General features: G+C 40.8%; 1 protein-coding gene across 1 annotated transcript in view; it reads right to left on the minus strand.

The window, feature by feature from the left end:
• The window catches only part of SYTL5 (synaptotagmin like 5), an 88,909-nt gene extending 70,433 nt beyond the window's left edge, over nt 1-18,476 (minus strand). The window contains exon 1 of the mRNA XM_071553334.1: nt 18,277-18,476. The gene's annotated coding sequence lies outside the window, so the exon portion shown is untranslated. The remainder of the gene's footprint in view (nt 1-18,276) is intronic.
• Nucleotides 18,477-19,310: the final 834 nt, after the last annotated feature.

A 19,310-nucleotide genomic window follows, 5' to 3' on the forward strand; every position in this document is an offset into this window, starting at 1 on the left:
CAAGCGGCAAGAAAGAAAAAACAAACCACACTTGTTGATGTGGTTGTGGTTAACTGCACATGGATTAGACTGAGAGCTATAGTCAGTATTACAATGCAAATAGGAAGTAGAGTCTTTGGTTAAGAACAAACTTCAAAGACCTTTTGACATAAGAGCTGGAAGATTTATGAACTGGCAAGTGATATATTGCATTAAAGAAAGGATCATGTACGAGTGACAGCAACACTGTTTGAGGAGACATTAAAAGCATGTATGGATTGGTATCAGTGCACTGGAGTGAATAGAAGATGAGAGAAAAGCTGAAAATCTGATTCCTTAACTCTACCTATCTCTAAGTTATGTAGTATGTGTTTGACTTAGTAATTAGAAAAACTCAGATTTATTAATAAACAAAGAGAATGGATTCAGAAGCAGTTCATTTTTAGGTCAGGCACAATTCCAGCTGTCTGGTCACGTCTTGGCAAAGCCGTCATACACCTACCACAGCACTGCAGATCTCCCTCCAGCCACAGTCAATGCCTGCGTGCTGTATCTAATTTCTGGAATTACTGTAATAACATTTCAAAACCTAAATCATGAGTGTTTAAAGACTAAAGCAATAATGTTAAAGCTCATTAAGTCTACGAAGTAGACCTTGCTGTGTAAGAAAGCAGCAAATTAACTTGCCTGATTATACAAATAAGAGAACTAAGACTAAGCTCAGCACTGGCAGCCTGAGAAATTAAAACTTGCTCCTTCTACAGGTCTCCTACTGCTTGCTTTTCAGCCCTTGTAAAAGCCTTCAAATAACACAAAATAAGCATTTGTTTAAAAATAAATCACATTTTCTGTTTTCTTGCTGTAGAAATTTAGGCTTATGCAGCTACCCAGTCAGGTTACACACCTCATCAACGGGGACCACCACTGCCTGGTAAAAGCTCCTTACAGAGCACACTGCTGGCTGCTAACCCAACAGCCTCGGCTTATTTTTCAAGTGCACCACACTGGGAAAAAGGCAGTGAGCACATCAGCAGGGGAGCAAGTGCAGAAGAGAGTTACTACACCAGGCAGTTCACTTGTGAACACAAGCCCACATTCCCGAGAGATCCTACAAAACAATTAAATGAGAGAATTTAACCCCTTTGGTGATGCTTTGGAATAAGCAAATATCTAATAATCTTCTCTATTGCTTTAGCTATTGCACTTCCAAACAGAAGGCAAGGAGTGGGAAAAATGACACAACGGGGTGGCAACCTTTTCCTTTTTTTTTGCTCAACATTGAGTAAATATGACTCACTTTCCTGGCTGAGCCTTCAACCAGGAAAAACGGCACTTCCCAGGGTAAGAATGGAGAAAAAAGTCAATGCATCAGCTTGCAACACTAAAGAAACCAAACAGATCTGGATCAAGGAATGATGGAAGGAAAAATATTCTTGTTATTATTAAGCAAATAACATCTGTGCAACATTAAATCAGCCATGGAAATATAACTTAGGCTTTGAGTCATCTCAATATTCTTGCTTAGTCACAGCATATATGAAGGCAGTATTCATTCAGTACTGAACTTTACCTTACTATGTTGAAGTTAATCCCTGTGTCTGTATACTTTCTGTGATAAAACAGAAAGAAAGGCAAAGAACTGACTAGAATAGATTTATATGCAGTTGTAAAACAAGTTCTAATATGCATACCACATACAATGCTTAATACCTGCATAAATTATGAAGTTAACCAAGACTCACAGTTATGAAGTTTAACTAAGACTAGTTGAAGAAAGCTTATCAATTATTTACTTTTCAAAATTCATAGCACTCTTTCGCCACATTCAGATAGACACAGCATTTGGGAGCAAGAAATCACTTCTGAACATGGACTTCTCTGAAGAAATAGAAAGCGAGCAAACTGCCAGCAAGTTTCCTAACCCTTCTTTATAGTCATTTACATTTCTTACAATATCAACACAGTTTTGGAGAAGTTAAATTGATGTGGCACTATCATCTCCATTACTGGTCAGCAGCTGAGGCTCCATTATCTGGTCACAACCTATCTTCACCCTCCTTCAACTCCCTGTGTCCTTTTCACTAACCCTAACCCCAACCCTAACCCCAGCATGTGTTAGGGCGTACCTGGAGCAGTGGTTTGCTCTGCAGCACTGTTACAGGAAGCTTATCTAACATGAAGTGAAAACACATGGTAAAACAAGAGGACTATTTTCATTACTTAACAAGACATCCTCACAATAATATTATCTGTTTCTTTTAACTGCAGCAAGTTATTGGCTGAAGGATCTGTATGTCTGTTTGATTTCTTTTTCTCCCCCAGCAGAATCTTCTCACCAGAAAACATCAGCAGGTATGTTACACAGGAACAGATGAGAGTTTTTCCAAAACTACAATAGAAACTTATTTGGAACTTCAAATTCAAATGATTTCCCTAATTTGCTGAACTAAGAGTACTCCAAAGGAAGTGCCTTAACTCCATCAAACATTTCATTTTGCAGAAAAACTCATGACTCATCTGAGACTTGGTCCATTTGAAAAATTTTTGTCAATGACACTGTTTTCTCTATGAACAAAGAAAAATTAAAATCTCTCTGAGCTCTGTAAGAGGGCTGCAGGAGCCAGTGAAACCTACTCTGGATTTGGGGAGAAGGGAACACAGACCTTGAGTGTGAATGTTTTCAATGAGGAAAGGTGCACATGGCATATGTGTGTGTGGAGCCTGCTCAGTGCTAGGTGCTCATTTGCCCTTCTGCAACAACAGTATGGTGCAATAACACTCATTTTCCACTAGGCATGATAATAACTTTCTATTCGATGTACCAAAGCAACTGGAAATGAAAAGAATGAACTTTGATTTTCATGCACACCAAAGGTATCTAATCATACATTATATGACTTATCTTTATAGAAGTGTGAAAAACCTTTAGGAGATTCATCTGTACAAGGTGGAGTGGGGTGTGTGGATGCTGGGCTAGGTGACTTTTAAAGGTCTCTTCTAATCCAAACCATCGTATGATTCTATTCTATGATCTGTCTTATTTATTCTGACCTAATCATCCCAGTCCCTCTCTATAAGCTACAAACAGGCATTTCTAGGGCATGACTCACCTCATCTTCATAGGAAGATTTTAAAAAGGTCAGAGGAATCCTTGTCTGGTAGCGTCCATTTCTCTCCACTGACCATGAAGGGGATGAAGAATGGCTACCTCAAATGCAGGCATGCAAAACATGTGAGCAAATGCATCCTGCTTCTCATTTGCAGTATTAATTGAGCTGTTTACAAGGACACTTTTCCAGAAAGTTACCAGAGGATATAAGCAGCTTAAACAGAAAGTGGGATGAACTTCGAGCGTTGCCTTATTTTTGTTTTCCATTAAATACCATGCAATAATGTTTTTCTCTACAATACCAAATGGAGCTAACAGGTCTCTTAAATTATGCCATGAAATGCATCAGTGTGTTGTCTCAGAGTGTCTACCTCAAAATGAACATATTTGGAAAGTCTGCATATGGAAGCATATCAGTTTCCAAAAATCTTGTGGGAAGCAGAACAAAACTCCACAAAAATCTAGTTAGAAAATGTAATCTCAAAGACAACACTGCTGTCTGTCTGAAGTTTGCATCTGCACCAGCTATCAGAGTCCTGAGGATCCCTTTCAGTGGGGCAGAGGAGGTAGTGAAATGTGTGGAGTCTTCCTGCTGTTTTCCAAGGTGAGATTTGTAACATAAATGCCTAACCAAGACAACTCAAAGTAGTAGGAGATGGTCTGTGGGGAGCAGCTATGCATCCTGTATGACTAAGGACCAGAAGCTGGATCAGAAAGAAAAGAACTGGACATTGCTGTCTGATCTTCTGGGACCCCAAAGAATCCAACCAGCAACTTCAGAAAAAGCCTACATAGACTGTCTGACAACAGCCTACACAAGATCAGCACCCTTTTTCATACACTGCATAACAAACAGAGAGAAGTGACAATTTCCTCTGAAAATGCTGTTAATCAAACCAGAGGAACGTCTGGGATGCATTTCATTGCCATTTAAAACTCTTTGCCCTCTCAGTGCAGGCCATCCTGTGCTTCAGATGGATCTCTCCTGAGCAAAGGCCATGCAGCTGAAGTTACCAGTGCTGAGCAGACTGTCTGGCTTCTGTCCAGTTTGCAGAAAAAGTACTGCAACCTTTTGGCAGCACAGTCTTCAACAGTGGCCAGTGAGCAGCAGCCATGGATGGGGTGGAGAAGTGAGGTTCAAAGCTGTATAAGGGACCACTGTTTGGGCAGTGCTCCAAACCAGAAGGAAGCGGGTGCAACTGTTGAAAATTACTTTATAGAACAGGAGAGAAGATACAGATTTCCATTGTGGAAATACCTTATAAGATCTGAGGCCTCGACCAGTCTTTGTCAGTGATCTGAATTTTTCAGATGTAAATGCCACCTATCATACTCTATACCCTGATACGTTATGCTAACTATAAGAAAAGGATCACAAGCTTTCTCATCTCTCCTTCTGAACATTACGTGTCGAAGAAATTCCATAATATAATACTAGTGGATGATACAGAAAGACCAAAAAGATACGTAAGCTCTCAAGGAGCAGCTCTTGCTCAACACAGAAAAACTTTTAATCACATGTCTTTGTTACTCCTGATTCCCTTTGTTGCCATACTCAATATTTCTCTCCTGCTTTCCAGCTAAATATGTAATTCCAGTGGCACTAGAAGCAAAAGAATTAAAGAACCTGGAAGTAAACTTTCAGACTCTCTGCCCATCCTAGGGCTACTCTTCCAGGTTTTGGGAAGAGCAGGTGGTGGGCACAGGCAACATATTACTGTGACACTAGTGTTTATGTGAAATGACAAAAGAGAAATTATTTAGGAGAAAGACTTCAGAGCTGCACTTATAGGATATTAATCACAAGCTGACCTTTCTGCAGCAGCTTTCTGCCTCCTTTTGTCCAAGATTTACTCCAGCTATCTGCCTAGTAAGTGTTTTAGCCTTTGGTTTGCATTTGCAATACAGACAGCTTATGACACTTGAAATGATACCAAAATTTATCATTATGTTAGAGTCAAACTGCTCACTGGTCAGGGTTTGAGATGGAAAGCATGGTGGATGCACACTTATGTAGGAAATCTATGAAAGGTCTTGGAGAATGGGACAAGCCATCTCCAAGATGGTCCAGTGCACACAGTAGGCAACAAAAGTCTGCCAGCATGGAAGGGATGGTGGCCCCATGTCCTCACCCAGAGAGCCCATCTCCAGGATGGCAAGGACATAGTCAGGAGATGCCAATAGCAGTGCTCTTGCCACTGCTGCTGCCTCTTGTTACCTTAGAACAGTCAGCCCATCACAACCTGGCATGTAAAGCCAAGTCCCTCATTTACCAATAAAGGTTTTAAAAGCTAAGGATACATTTTTTGAACCATGGTTAATAATTTATCAGTGTGGACAGAGTTACATTTTTTTCCAGTGATTAAATGCTGGATATCCATGTTCCACAGCAAAGCAATTTTCCTTCCATGTCATATGCAGCAACTGTAGTTTAATAGATGCCTTCAGGGAGTACATAGGAGTGATAAGGACAGTTTTAGCTTGGGACTACTGAAAGGTTAATAAGATTTATCTATTCAATCACTGAGTCACTCAGAGCACAGCAGTTTGGGGTAGGTTTTATTTTCCCCACACACATATCAGCTTCCTGTTGCATACAGCCCTCAGCCTAGAAGGCACGATGAGAAGGTTTCATACATGCACCTTGTCTGGGACAGACCACGTTATCTTCCAAGAAAATCTGGGGAAAAAACCCAAACACCTCCCTACATGATAGACCCACACGGCTGAGAAAGAGAAAAGGACAAATGTCTTTGTGACTTATTTCAATATTAGATCAAATCACCTTCCCAGTCCATTGGTATTGAAACATCACCCACCAGTGAATAGTGCCTCATATTTCTATGTGTAGACTACTGGGTAGTGATAACCATTTCGATCCCCTCAGAAACAACAGAAGAAGAACCTGTTGGAAGTGGAAGTCTCATTATGACAGAAGAGCAAACCTCCCCCAATTTTAAAAAAGGGCACATTTTTTACTCCATCTATGCCTTTACTCTCTCCTTTATTATTACTGCAAATCAGCAAGCTCAAACACACTTTTCCTTCTAATTTAAAGCTCCTAAAGTAGATTCACAGACTTCCTCCCTTCTTTTCAAAGTACAAATAAACTACCTGTAGCACTACTGAATAGTCTCTTAAAAATGGAAGCACGGTACATGACAAAGCAATACAGAATGGCAGATGGAAGAACTTTCTGATTGAACTCAGCATTGTTCATCAGCTTGTTTGATGGCACAGCTCTGCAGAGCAGTTGTGCCAGCCCATGGGTCAAACACAGTAGGAATTCAAATATCCTCAGACACACCACAGGATGCTGAACTGTTTGCACATAACATCCTCAGTAAGGCTTCCTGCCTTAGGGAAACATGGTGTTCAAGCAGGGATCATCACTACATTAACAAAAGCAAAAGTTTAAGCTTTCCTTGAATTAAATTAAAGCTTGATTTTTTTCTTTTTCTTTATTTTTCCTTTTTTTTTTTTTTGTGCATAGTAGGAAGAAGAGAAAAGGGTTGAAGGTGGAAATAAACTTTTCTATGGAAAGGATCAACCTTTAGATCACTGAATTTTCCAGTCAATAACTTTGGTATGTTTTGGCTGTTACCCAGTAGATTTTATTAACCAATAAACAGATGCATTTGGAGTTTAATTATTCAACAGTTATGATCACTAAACTGTGGAAAATCAGTGAATGGTCTCTCTGTATAGTTCAATGTTGCTAGCACAATGTCAACAGACTGAGTGCATGAAGACACTGAAGATTAACCAGCTACAAAAATAAATAAAACCCATGCAGGACTGGTGTGCATGCAGAGTGGTGGTGATATTTTTACATTTTTCCTGCTACAATAGGGTTCAAATGTCCCACTGCTGCAGTGGGCTATGAACATCAGGAGAAAACCTTCGGGAATTAATTTCTGAGTTTCACATTCATGGCTACAAAAAGTTATTTCCAGATGTACTCCATTATGGTCATGAAAATCCAACCCAAAGTTAAGCCTCCTTTGCAAGGCTTACTCACAATTCTTTCAGCATCACCTGAAAAACTCATCTTCTGTGTTTAGCTTGACTGCAGAAAAAGTATGAATTCCCAATTAAAAAAAAATTAAGCTACTTCTTTATAGCAATGACTTAATTTCTCACCATTTCATTTCTCCTTTCTCAAAGAGGATTTCACCCTCAGAGATGAAGACCTGTCAAATCTCTTCTATAAGATTCGTTCAACTCCCACCTTAGTCTCCCTTTATTGTTCAGTCTCCTTCACAGCAACCCAAGTGCTTTTCTCTAGCTGGGAACTTGCACGAGCAAACGTGTCTGGTCAGCTCATCACACACTTGGGAGTTGAGATAATAGAGCATAAAATCTACTGTGCTGCCCCACACCTTGGCATCTCTCCTGGTCGCAACCCACTAGGTAGCCCAATCCTCAGGCGTTTGTTTCCTTGTACAGATCCAAGCCTTCCAAAGGACCTAAAGCATGCAGGAATCAGCCATCCCATGGCTCAAGGCAGAGGTATGAGTTCCCATGACACAGCAAAGGATACAAGCCTGAACATAAGAGGAAAAGAAACAAGAGGTTTGGAGGTTGCATGGCTCAAGGGTGCCTTGCTCACACAGGAGCAAAATCTGCATGGCTTTTTTTCCCCCAGGCTAGACAAGCGTCTCCCTGGGATTGCTGACAGGTCAGGGAGAGGCCGTCTCCAGCTAATCACTCAGCAGCTGTATGGGAGATGATCTCACATGTGGGATGTTCTCACTGTGTGTGAAGGGAGTAAGCCAAAAATACTGTGTTTAAATACAAATAAAATAAATAAATAATTTTCATTTATACACAGTGCAAATGTTTGGAAACAGGGAAGTCCTATCCATAAAGGCAAAAGGAGAGGCACAGTTAGATTTCCAGGTCTCTAGGTGTGGAATAAAATTGGTTTAATAAATTAATCCACTGATCCAAGGTGTCCTAAGTACTGGACCTATTGCTGTTACAAACCAGTTGGCAAGAAGATTACTCTTGATTTGTGGTGGAGACAAAGGGAACAAAAGTATGTGGGTACTATTAGATACTGGAATGTACCCTCCAGCTTGGAGAAGGAAGATTAAATGACCACTTACATGCCAGGCAGATTACTCAGTCTGCTCATTTTCCACGCTGCCACAGAATTGGGTAAATAGGATTTGGACAGTCAGATTCAGCAGAATGCTGGGGAATATACAATAGTCATCCTATACGTGCTGACATTATATAAGATCACATGAAACTCTTCTCAGATTCCATCCACCAATTTACCTTCCCTGGTACCTTGGTGTATTTAGCTCTCTGAAACTTTCATCAGCTTTTCAAATACTCAGTTCTCTTGTAGCAGCAGCAAAGCTTACTACAATTCATTTAAGGACATTTAAAGACAGATTTAATATTATTTTGCTTTGTCTAATGCTTCAATTGGATTGAGCCTCCTCAGTAATTTATTACAGAACTTTTATTTTAGAAATTCTTCTCTATACAAGTAATTTTCATGTAAATTATTATAAAATCCCTGAATTCTTGAGAAGTTTCTTAAACACTTTTGTTATGTGATATATTGTCATGTAAATTATCAGTTCACCACTGCTCATGAGAATCCCTAAACCCATGTAAAAATATGACAAGCAATAATCCTCCAAGATGAGCAGCAGGCTGATAGGAAGAAGAAACCATTGCCACCCACCACATGTCAACCACAGCAAATTTCAGCTTCTCTGTACTTCAGCTGTCAGCTAACACAGGGAAAACCCCTGCTCTTGCTTCAAGGGAAGATACATCAAGGATCACAAGTCTTGCTGATATTATGGGTATACCACACGTCACTAAAATGCACACATCATGTCACGTTGACAGAATCCTCCTTTTATTTAATGTGCCAAACAGGGTCCATTGTCTCTTGCTTTGCATATAACATTAGGTGGGCCAAGAAGCCTCTCTATTAAAAACTAATCACTTTTTTTTCCATTATAATAGGTTGACTTCCTAACAACTTTGCCAAGTTACCTCTCAGTAGATGAAGTTTTCATGGTACTCATACTGATGTCTTGGGACATATTCAAGATGAAGACTCTGAAAAGAACAAGTAAACAAACCCTCCACATTACTCTTTGCCATAGGTACACGATTTACATTTTCACAAATTCATATACAAGTTGTAGAGCAAGGATTTCAAACTCACAAAACAGCAGAGGAAGTGTTTCTTGTCAGGGAATATCTTTTTGCATGTGCTGTTAAAATTTATCTGTTTAAAACCACATTTTAAGCTTATGAAGGAAAGTGTAGCTCATACAAGTTTGATAAAAACTTGCAAAAGCTACAAAGTACTTGAAGACAGAAACCTCCCAGTAGTCAAATTCAGGATGATTTTGGAGGAATGGAAATGAAAAAAACCCCAACCAAATAAACAAAAATAATCAAAATTACAAAATAAAATAAATACAAAATCAAAAACATACTATGTGCAAGACATACTGGGCAACCTGATCTGTAAGAATTGGTGGTCATGGTACTAATAGTGCATCCAAATCAATTAGTTTTATCTGTTCTGCTGCTACTGTTTTGCCTAAAAACTGCTATTTGGGGATGCATGTTAGTATTGCAGTACAGGAAAACATCTCTAAAATTATGATCCCATAGAAGGATGTCAGAGTTATTTATCCCCAGGAACACAAACACAGCACAATTTTAAGACCTCCCTCATGCAGTTTTAGTGCTTTCCTTCCCAAAATGTCATCTACATATTTGCTTACAATACTGAAAGAAGAATATCTTGCTATTCATTTTATCCTTTAGGATTTATGGGTCTTTTTTATTTTCCTCTCCAAGACAAAAAAAAATAAAATGGAAAGACACAGCAGGTGTCTTACATTGTCAGCAAGGCTCAAGAATACTTGCAGTAATAGAAAGAATGCTTTCAGCCTTCTCTCAATTTATGCATTAATAATTAAGCATTATTTCATTGCTGCCCTCAAGCATAACTGTCTGAAAATATCTGCATAGTCATCTGACCCAAAACAAAGCCCCTTGTGTGTGAATCAGCTTGAGAGACTTTTTATGTATAGAATCATATATATTAATTCTTTTTAAATAAACACACAGCTTTGATACTATCAAGGCTATAGTAAAACTGTAACATTCACCTTCTGAGTGGTTTTTATTGTCTTGAAGGCACCTGAACAGGCTGCCAAGAGAAGCTGTGGATTCCCCATCCCTGGAAGGATGTTCCAGGTTAGTCTGGGTGAGCCTCTGAGCAACCTGGTCTAGTGAAACATGTCCCTGCCCATAGCAGAGGGGTTAGAACTGGATGATCCATAGGGACCCTTTCAACCCAAGCCATTCTATGATCCCTTTAGTGCTTATGCTCTCCTTCTGAAGCCAAAGTGATAGGACTCGGCCAACTGGGGGCATGCAATAGATCCCAGCTCCTCCTCTGTTGACTTCATCTCAACCCAAAGTAACGAGATGATATGAGGGACAGAGCAATCTGAAGTGAAAAGAGGAAAATTCCTGTCATTTTTTCTCAGGATTCAGCCTGCACCTACGTAAGTGAAAAGTATCTCTACTGTGAAACCAGAGAGAACGGTAAGACAAGCACATCCACTCCATTTGTGACAAAGAACTGAAACACAAATCTCACATTCCTATCTATGTGAGGCTGCCACATGTTGATACATTATTCTGTCCCTCTTGCCATTCCTCTGTTCCTTGAACTTCACAGTTAAATCTTCAGCCTGGTCTCATTCTCTCATCAATAGCAAGAGCCAGAAAGTCAAAAGGGACATTTTTGAGAATGTCTAAAATAAATGCAGTTTAAAAAATTGCGAGTTTATATGTGAGGTGTGGTCTACCTCCAAGCAGAATCAGAAGAATTGTATCATCAGAAGTTAAAAATATCAAACAAGATTTGGATTTCTTCCAGCTTTTTGAGCATAGGTTGATAAAAAACATGAGCTACACAGAACATGTACAACAAACTATTCCACCATAAAGAGTTTGTGCAATTAAAGTTCTCTCATTTTTCATTAAGTCATGGGAAAGTTGAGATCAGCTGTTTGTGTCCTAGTGATACAAAATACACACCCCAAACAAACTTGCAATCACCATGTTACATTGTCTTATCGCTGTGTTTTGGTATCAAATGAAATATGATATTACCCAAATTTCAAGTTCAGAAATAGTTATTGCTGTTTTAGTTTTACTTTTTCAATTAATGAGGAAGGTCAGACCAAAAAAACCCAAAAAAACAAACAAAAAACCCCACAACGACACAACAACAAAAAAGAAAACACAAAAACACACACACACAAAAAACCCCAACAGCGCTGACTTACATCAGTCGTACCAGAAATCAAGATGTGAATGAGTTGAGGTTCAATGACTGAGAGTCAGAACCTTCATGGTGGGAGCAGGTGCAGGAAGGAGACAGAAGACAGATTGCATTTGTTTCAGCCAGGTCATTTCTGTAGAGGCTGAAGGCAAAGACTTTCAACACAAGATAAAATAAAACCCATAGATCTTTTTTTTTTTCCTTTTACTCAGGAACAAATCCTTCAGTCTTAATTCTGGGAGAGAAAGAACAATTTTCAGAAGCCAGCAAACTGTTTGGAAAAAAATTCTACACCACTACCTTCGAGCCAAAGGTCTCAGTCTTACATGCAAAAGCAAAAAATATGTAGAATATTTCTATACATGCCCAAAAGGCTAAATTTTGCTCTGAAAAGTGATGAACTCAACAAGAGTACCTTACAACTGATTCACAAGTTTTGCTACTTCATGTTGTGCATGTCTGATTCATGCAGGGAGGTGGGTTGTAAGAAGACTTTCCTTTTCTCTCATAAGGGTCACACTGCCATCAGAACACCACTGAAAGCATAAACTGAACTCTGTCCAGGCACAAGCCTGACAAATGATCAGTGTTCAGGCCACGTAGATGACCATTACCAAGGGACATTGTAGTTGGTCAAGTAAAACCATCTGCAATCTTACTGGAAGCTGAAGGATGAGGACACTGGACACAAATCCTTTAGAATATTTGTTTTCCTTTGTTGCCTGCAAAACCCCAACTTTATTTGGAAGAACTAAAATGTCAGAAACACTTGGAGCAATCACCAGCCTTATGCTTACCAAAATTAGTGAGGATGTTTTTGGGTGGGTATCAGTGATTCAAGTCTTCCACCAAGCCCGAAGCTGAACTACTCTTACTTTCACACACAGCCTTTTCCTATTTGAAAACAGAGTGTGGCAAACTAACATCAAAATGTTTTTACTAATTTTTTTCAGAAGTGAGCTCGTATTGAGACACAAACAATTTTACATTAATTATTTAGACACTTAAACTATGCACCTTCAAAACTCGTGTCCCAAGAATCATTTTGACATGTTTCTGCTCCCTTCCACAAGTGAAATGGAATGTCACTGGCAAGGTCATGGTTTAAAATGATTTTAGGGCAAACAGCAAATTCCTGCCAAATCAGAGATTGTCTCAGAAAGAATCTTAACAATATGCTTGATCAAGAGGAACTTGTGCCTTATCATGGACTATACCTTTTAAATAATTCCATTAAAGGTTCTCGGAATCATAACAAAAACAGACTAGTGCCTAAAGACATTCAGGAGAAAGAGGAAATCCAAGAGAATATTATTTCTAGACCAAAATGCTGACAGCTGAAATGCAAGTCAAATTTACCTAAATGGCCTCCACTCAGGTTCTGAATCTAGACAGGCTAAAGACAAACAACCACACACTAATGAAAGCACAGGGTTTACAAACACACCATGGCACGCAGAATTCTTCATGGCCATCTTGCAGGGCACTCCTTCCTTTCCCCAGCAGCAGCCAGATGACACCTATGTTTGCACAGGTTACTCATACTTCTCCACCTTTTTTTGCTGCCATAATTTCCCAGCAGAACAAAATACCAAGGAGGTATAGCCTTCTCCCTTATTGAGTTTCAGTCTTGCCTACTAAAGCATTATTCCCAGTGCATTAATCCCTACTCTTCTCCTAACTGCATCCTACTCATCTATACTTTTCTGACAGGGAGGGTCAGAGAGCTAGATGGGGTTAAGAACTATAGTCCCATTAAAAACTTATCTATAGCTTCATTATATTTTCCCCATCTAGAATTTAACATTGGTAATAACACCGAAGAGAGCTCTAATCTGGATAAAGATGGCAACAGTTCATAGACATCACTATGGTTTCATCTAATTATTTAAAATGTATCTGTAGAACAAAAGATAGAAACGCTCCTACAGAGAAGAATATACTTGTACTTTTACTCTAGAGCATGACAAGAGTTGAGGAGGCTGTTTTACAGTTGGCAACTGAGAAAAACATTACAGAAACAACAGCTAGAGTAGAAAAAGCTGTTAGAAAATGTGGCTTCTGCAATGCAACATTTCCCTGCAGGCAGCTGCACTGCATTTTTTCTACTATTAATATTCAACATAAAAGCCAAGTATGTTTCAAACGTACAGGTTTCAAGAACATTCATTTTCTTCTGGACTACTTTATACAAGATGAGGATTCCACATTTCCAATACAAGTCTCATATTCTTGACTGTCAATGGTTACATACTCAATAATACAGTTACTACTATTGCATTAATCCCCACAGTGAATGGATGATCATTCCTTTATTTAATTTATTTAATTAATCTAATTTTATTTAATTGAATGTATGGCATACTTCTCTTAGCCTTCTGAAGTCACACGTGTGTTTAGGCACCTGTCATCCTTGGCATCATTAGCCTATTTATTTTCTTAAAGTTTTTTATTGCAAGAATGGGAATTCGGTTTCTTGTTTCCTCCATTGTGGCCTTTCCTGATTCATCAGGCACCAGGGATTTTGTACAGAAATTCAAGAAAAGGAATTAAGTTTTAGAAGTGATTTTAAGTACATCTCTTCCCAAGACTGACCTCTACACTTCTTCAGTGCCCACACAGGTAAGGAGGCAAGCTCAGAGTCAAAGCACACACAATTGCTCAAATAGTCATTGACTGTGCAGCAACTGCAAAGGAAAAATATCTCCAAGTCACAAACGGCTTCCCTTCAAATGCTACTTTTTCCCAGAAATCTAATAGCAGTCATCAGAAACAGTGTTCCTCCCACGGTCAAAAACACTTGTTTCCACAGTATTCAGATAACATCTGTAACTTCTGTATCATACACATAAAAAACCTCCCCAAACATCTTCAAGCTCGGCTATGCTGTTCAAGCCCTGGGAACACCTGATGCTGGATACAAATTACTACATTGTCCCCACCCCTGTAATACACAATGTAAAATCTTGGAGACCTTCATGCTGTGATTGTTTTCCTCCCATCTGCTGGTACACTGCTGCTTACACAGTGTCTCAGGGTGTACAGGTGAAAGGTGGTTGTCTAATCCAGAAGTTACTGGAGTCCCCGTGGGGAGACACAAGTCTGTTCAGCTGCATTCACATCACAAGTCATCCCAACACATAACACAGCCACTCCTAAAAAGCACAGTCTTCCTCACACTAAATGGCTGTGCTGAAAGGTATTCTCTCATTAAAAACAGCTATGATGAATTCATCTGGAACCAACACAAAACAGCTGAAAAGAGAATTTATATGTCAACAACGAGGGATGTCCCAGATCACTTAAATATTCCAGAGATGCACTGAAGATGCCTTGTAGCTCTCTTCAAAATAAGTAAAATGTTCATTTAAGGAGCTTCATATTAATACTCATTTGTGAAATGTAGTTCAAACCACAATGGTATTTTGTTTCTCTTCTGATACTCTTTTCTGTTTCTAAGCAATACAAAAAGCATACCCAGGGAAAAATCACAATGAAAATAAAAAGGTACAGATTAAAGTAATTGAATTATGTAGAAATCTCAGTGCAGGCAGAGAAAGATATTTAAAAAAACAAAAACCAAACCCCACGAAAACAGACAAATTCCATTCCAAAGCAATTGATTGTGCTCTGAAGCCATGCCTCAGTGTGTGGGAAGCCCCAGAGAATGGGACCACATAGTCACACACAGGACAAACTAAGACACAAGCTTAAAAAAGACTTTGTTGTTGTTGCTTTAACAGCAGAGCCAGGCTGTCTGGAGCAGGAAGAATGCAAAAGGCTTCACTGGCCATGTATGTTGTGCTTTTTGGTAAACATTGTATGTATATGTTTATATATCCCTCCTATTTAAAGAGTTGAGAGAAGTTACTTTAAAAGCCAAAAAAATACATAACAGCTTCCTTATCTATCTCAAATATACCTCCCACCTACCACTGTTGGACACAAACCCACACTGATCTTCAAGGTCTACTCTTCCAACTGTGCTCACCTATTCTTCTTTCCTGCGTTTCCAGGCTCTGGACAACAAACATGAGTGTGCTCATCCCTGGTATGAAGGAAATTTGATTAGAAAACAGTAAATGTAGGCAAGGCAATAGCAATAAAGAACTGGGAAACAAAGTGCTCAGTCACAGCACAATCCTGCACTGCAGATGTGTTCAGCCATTGTTCTACCAAACGGATTCCCTTTCTCCCTCCATCCCACAAGACCAAATATCTTACTAGTAGACAGTAGGTAATCATCAGACATAAAATTAGTCCCTCTTGATAAGAGGATTTAAAGAGAACCTTATCTAATAAGAATTGGTTTGCAGACAGGCAAAAAATTAGATAATTGGACCACCACACTGAAAATTGTTTAATATGATCCTTCATATCTATTGTCTTTCCATTCTCAAAAATACAGCTACAACACAAAATTCACATAGAATTTTGGTTAAATAAGCATTTCACCATCCCTGAAGAACTTAAGATTTCAACTACCATGAAACCTATAGCAACAAACACACTAATAAGTATTTCTTAAGGGTAGACATAGTGCTGAAGATAGTTTAGAAATCACTTCAACTGTTTAAATTTGCTGATATTGTCTGGGATTTAAATATGCTGATAATGTCTGGGAATCATAACCACGCCTCCAGCCTAACACACCACATTCCTCAAACCTTACTCAGGTGTATGAACAGCAACTCTCATTGCAACTTTAACCTTACAGAACTTTCCTATAATTGCTTAGATGCAAAACAGAAACATGGAGGCCCCTGGATCTAATTGCACTTGAGGAATAATTTATATTAAAGATACACAGAAAAACATATAGCAAAAGGCTATGCATTGATACCACAGAAACACAGAATGGTTTGGGATGAAAGAGACCTTAAAGTTCACCTAGTTCCAACACTCCCACCATGGGGACTTTCCACTAGATCAGGTTGCTCAGAGCCCCATCCAGCCTGGCCTGTAACACTTCCAGACATGGGCCACTCTCAATTTCTCTGTCAACCAGTTCACCAAACTTACAATAAAGAATTACTTTGTAATATTCAATATAACTCAATCCTCTTTCAGCTTAAAGTCGTTACCCCTCATCACTACATGCCCTTGGCAAAAGTTCCTCTGCATTTTTCTCATAGCTCCCTTTAGGTACTGGAAGGGGCTCTGAGGTCTCCCTGGAGCCTTCTCTCCTCCAGACTCAACAACCCCAGCTCTCTCAGCCTGTCTTCATGGAAGAAGCGCTTCAGCCCCCGGATCATCCCAGCAGCCTCCTCTGAACTCATTACAGCAGGTTCATGGCACTTTTACATTTAGGGTTCCAGAACTGAATGCAGTACTCCAGGTGTGGTCTTACCAGAGTGGAGCAGAGGTTCAGAATCATCTTCCTCAATCTACTGTTCACAGTGCTTTTGATGCAGCCCAGGACACATTTGGCTTTCTGGGCTGCAAGGGCACGTTGTCAGGTCATGTTGAGCCCCAAATCCTCCTCAGGGCTGCCCTCAATACTATTGAGCCATTTTACATCAAGAAAGTTGGCAGAGTAAATGAAAGAGACAATACATGGAGACTGTGCTGGCAGAGATGACACAGCTTTCTGGATTATATGCCTAACTGAGGCAATAATGATTCATTGTAATCACCTGTTCTGGCCTTCCCCTACATAAACCACATAAGATTTCCCCATTTTAAGTCCTGTTAAAAAAAACCCCAAAACCTGCCTTTAGAAAAAAACCATCTCTGGTTTAAGGTTTTTTAATTTGAAAAACTTTAAGAAGTAACTAGTCTAATGAGTGCTTTTATTAAAAAAAAAAAAGGCATCTTTTGACTAGTCTCAGGATGTCCACCTTCAAATTTCCAACACTGGCTGTTGTTGAACCTTTTCTTCCTTGAGTAAAGAGGCCATTCCTCATCTCTACATTTTAGGCAATGATCCAACCACTTCTTTCTTTTGGATTCACCCAAGACAAAGTTTGCTCCAAGTGCCTTTCCAACAAGGGGCTTTTAAGTGTTTAATGAGCTACCTCTTGAACACAAATATCTCAGCTGAAGTGCATAGAGCAAAACAGTAACGCTTGTCCCACCTGCTCCTCTGTCTTCTCACATTCAATTCCTACTTCCCTGCCTGACTGTTCATCAAACACTCTCCTCCTTATTCCCTCTGCAAGGCTTTCCAAAAATTGCTAACTCTGGAGTTCAGAATGCCTAACTAACTGTTCCTTACATTATGACTCCACGCTTAGTGTGCTGAAATGAGTGTTGGTTAACTGTACTCAGTAACTATCAACTACCCAAAACTGCTTTATGTAAGTGATTCTTGCCTTCTATTATTTACTCCTTTCTTTGTATAGTCACAATAATAAAATTGAAGCAATACATTGTTCTATTTAAGAATAAGTGGACTATAATTTTTAAAGCAAAAAGATAGAAGAAAAATTTAGGCAGCACATGACAAGAGCTGATCTTCACCTGAATGGCACAGATCTGCTCACCTGATCAGAGATGAAGAAGATCACTGAGCACCCGTTCCTTCTCATCCCTCCCACGGCACAACAACCACAGAGCGTATCACTGTCGGGCAAGATCTACCACCTTCGATTTTCATGGTAACCCATGGTAGAAAGCATTACAAAATAAAAGCCAACCCAGTATACAAGCACCCTCCGCCAGGTCATTAATGCCAGGAGCACCCTGTCAGCACAGCCCTCCCTGCCCGCTCCGGGCAGGGCGCCGGAGGGAGGCTATCCACTGGGACGGGACCTATCGGGGAAAGGAAAAGAAGGGGGGAAAGGAAGAACAACACCAGAAAAAAAGCCAAACCAGTTGCTGATCAGAACGATGGACTCACCAGGAACCGTGGCAGAAGAAGAAAAACACGTACAAGCAGCAGCATCCACGCCGCCGCCAAGGGCTGCCGACGCCAACTCCGCAGCCCGATAGAGCCGGGAGGTTGAAGTCCCGCTCCCGGCGTCGCGGGTTCGTCTCCGGGCTCTGGCGGGGAGCGCACGGACCACACTGACACTCACCCGGGGCAGGGGCAGGGGCAGGGGCAGGGGCAGGGGCAGGGGCAGGGGCAGGTTCGCGGTGGCGCCCGCAGGTGCAGCCCTGCGACAGCCACCCTCGCCTCCTCCCGCAGCCGAGCGCTCCCGCTGCGCCCGGGAAGGGCTGGAGCCTACCGCGGGTGGCTCCCACCCGACCGCCCCCGTCGGGAGGGGACCCGCCTCCTCCGCGTCCCCCCGCACCTCTCCCGCTGCCGGGAGAGCTCCGGTAGCACCGCGCCCGGTGTCCCGCAGCGCCTCTCGCCGGCGAGAATCGAGCCGGGATGCGGGGAGGGAGCCGGGAACGCCGCCGTCCCGACCTGCGGAGAGCGGGGCGGAGCAGCCAGCGGTGCGGGGCCGGGCGGGAGAACATCCAAGAGGCCCCTTTCCTCTTCCCCTCTCCTCCTTCTCCCACTCCCGCTTCTCTCCCGGGATGCGGGGCTGCCGCCCCGGGTACCACGGCCGTCCCTGCCGCCCGCGCAGACCTCCCCTGCCTTCCGACGGGGCTGGGGAGGGTGCGCATCCCGTTAATATCTCCTCATTAGTATTATCTCGCTTTCCGTGGTGTTTTAGTGGCGTGGAGCTGGCACCTCAGCGGGCGATTCGGTGATTTTTCAGGATGAGTTTGGAAAGGCAAAAGGTTTTTACTTTATAGGTTTTAATGGTTTTTTAAAAATTAATAATTAGCAGTTGTATCTATTCTGTGCACTGGGTGAGGGAAACATCCAAAAAGTAAAACAGTATTTAAGAGTATAATGAAAGACACTGTTCATAGCTGTCCTCTTTATACCTACATGCAACCCTTCTGAAGATTTATGGCTATCACCTTCAGTGTTCAAATGAG

This window comes from Pithys albifrons, chromosome 1 (assembly GCF_047495875.1).
Source record: "Pithys albifrons albifrons isolate INPA30051 chromosome 1, PitAlb_v1, whole genome shotgun sequence".
In the NCBI taxonomy this organism is placed as follows: domain Eukaryota; kingdom Metazoa; phylum Chordata; class Aves; order Passeriformes; family Thamnophilidae; genus Pithys; species Pithys albifrons.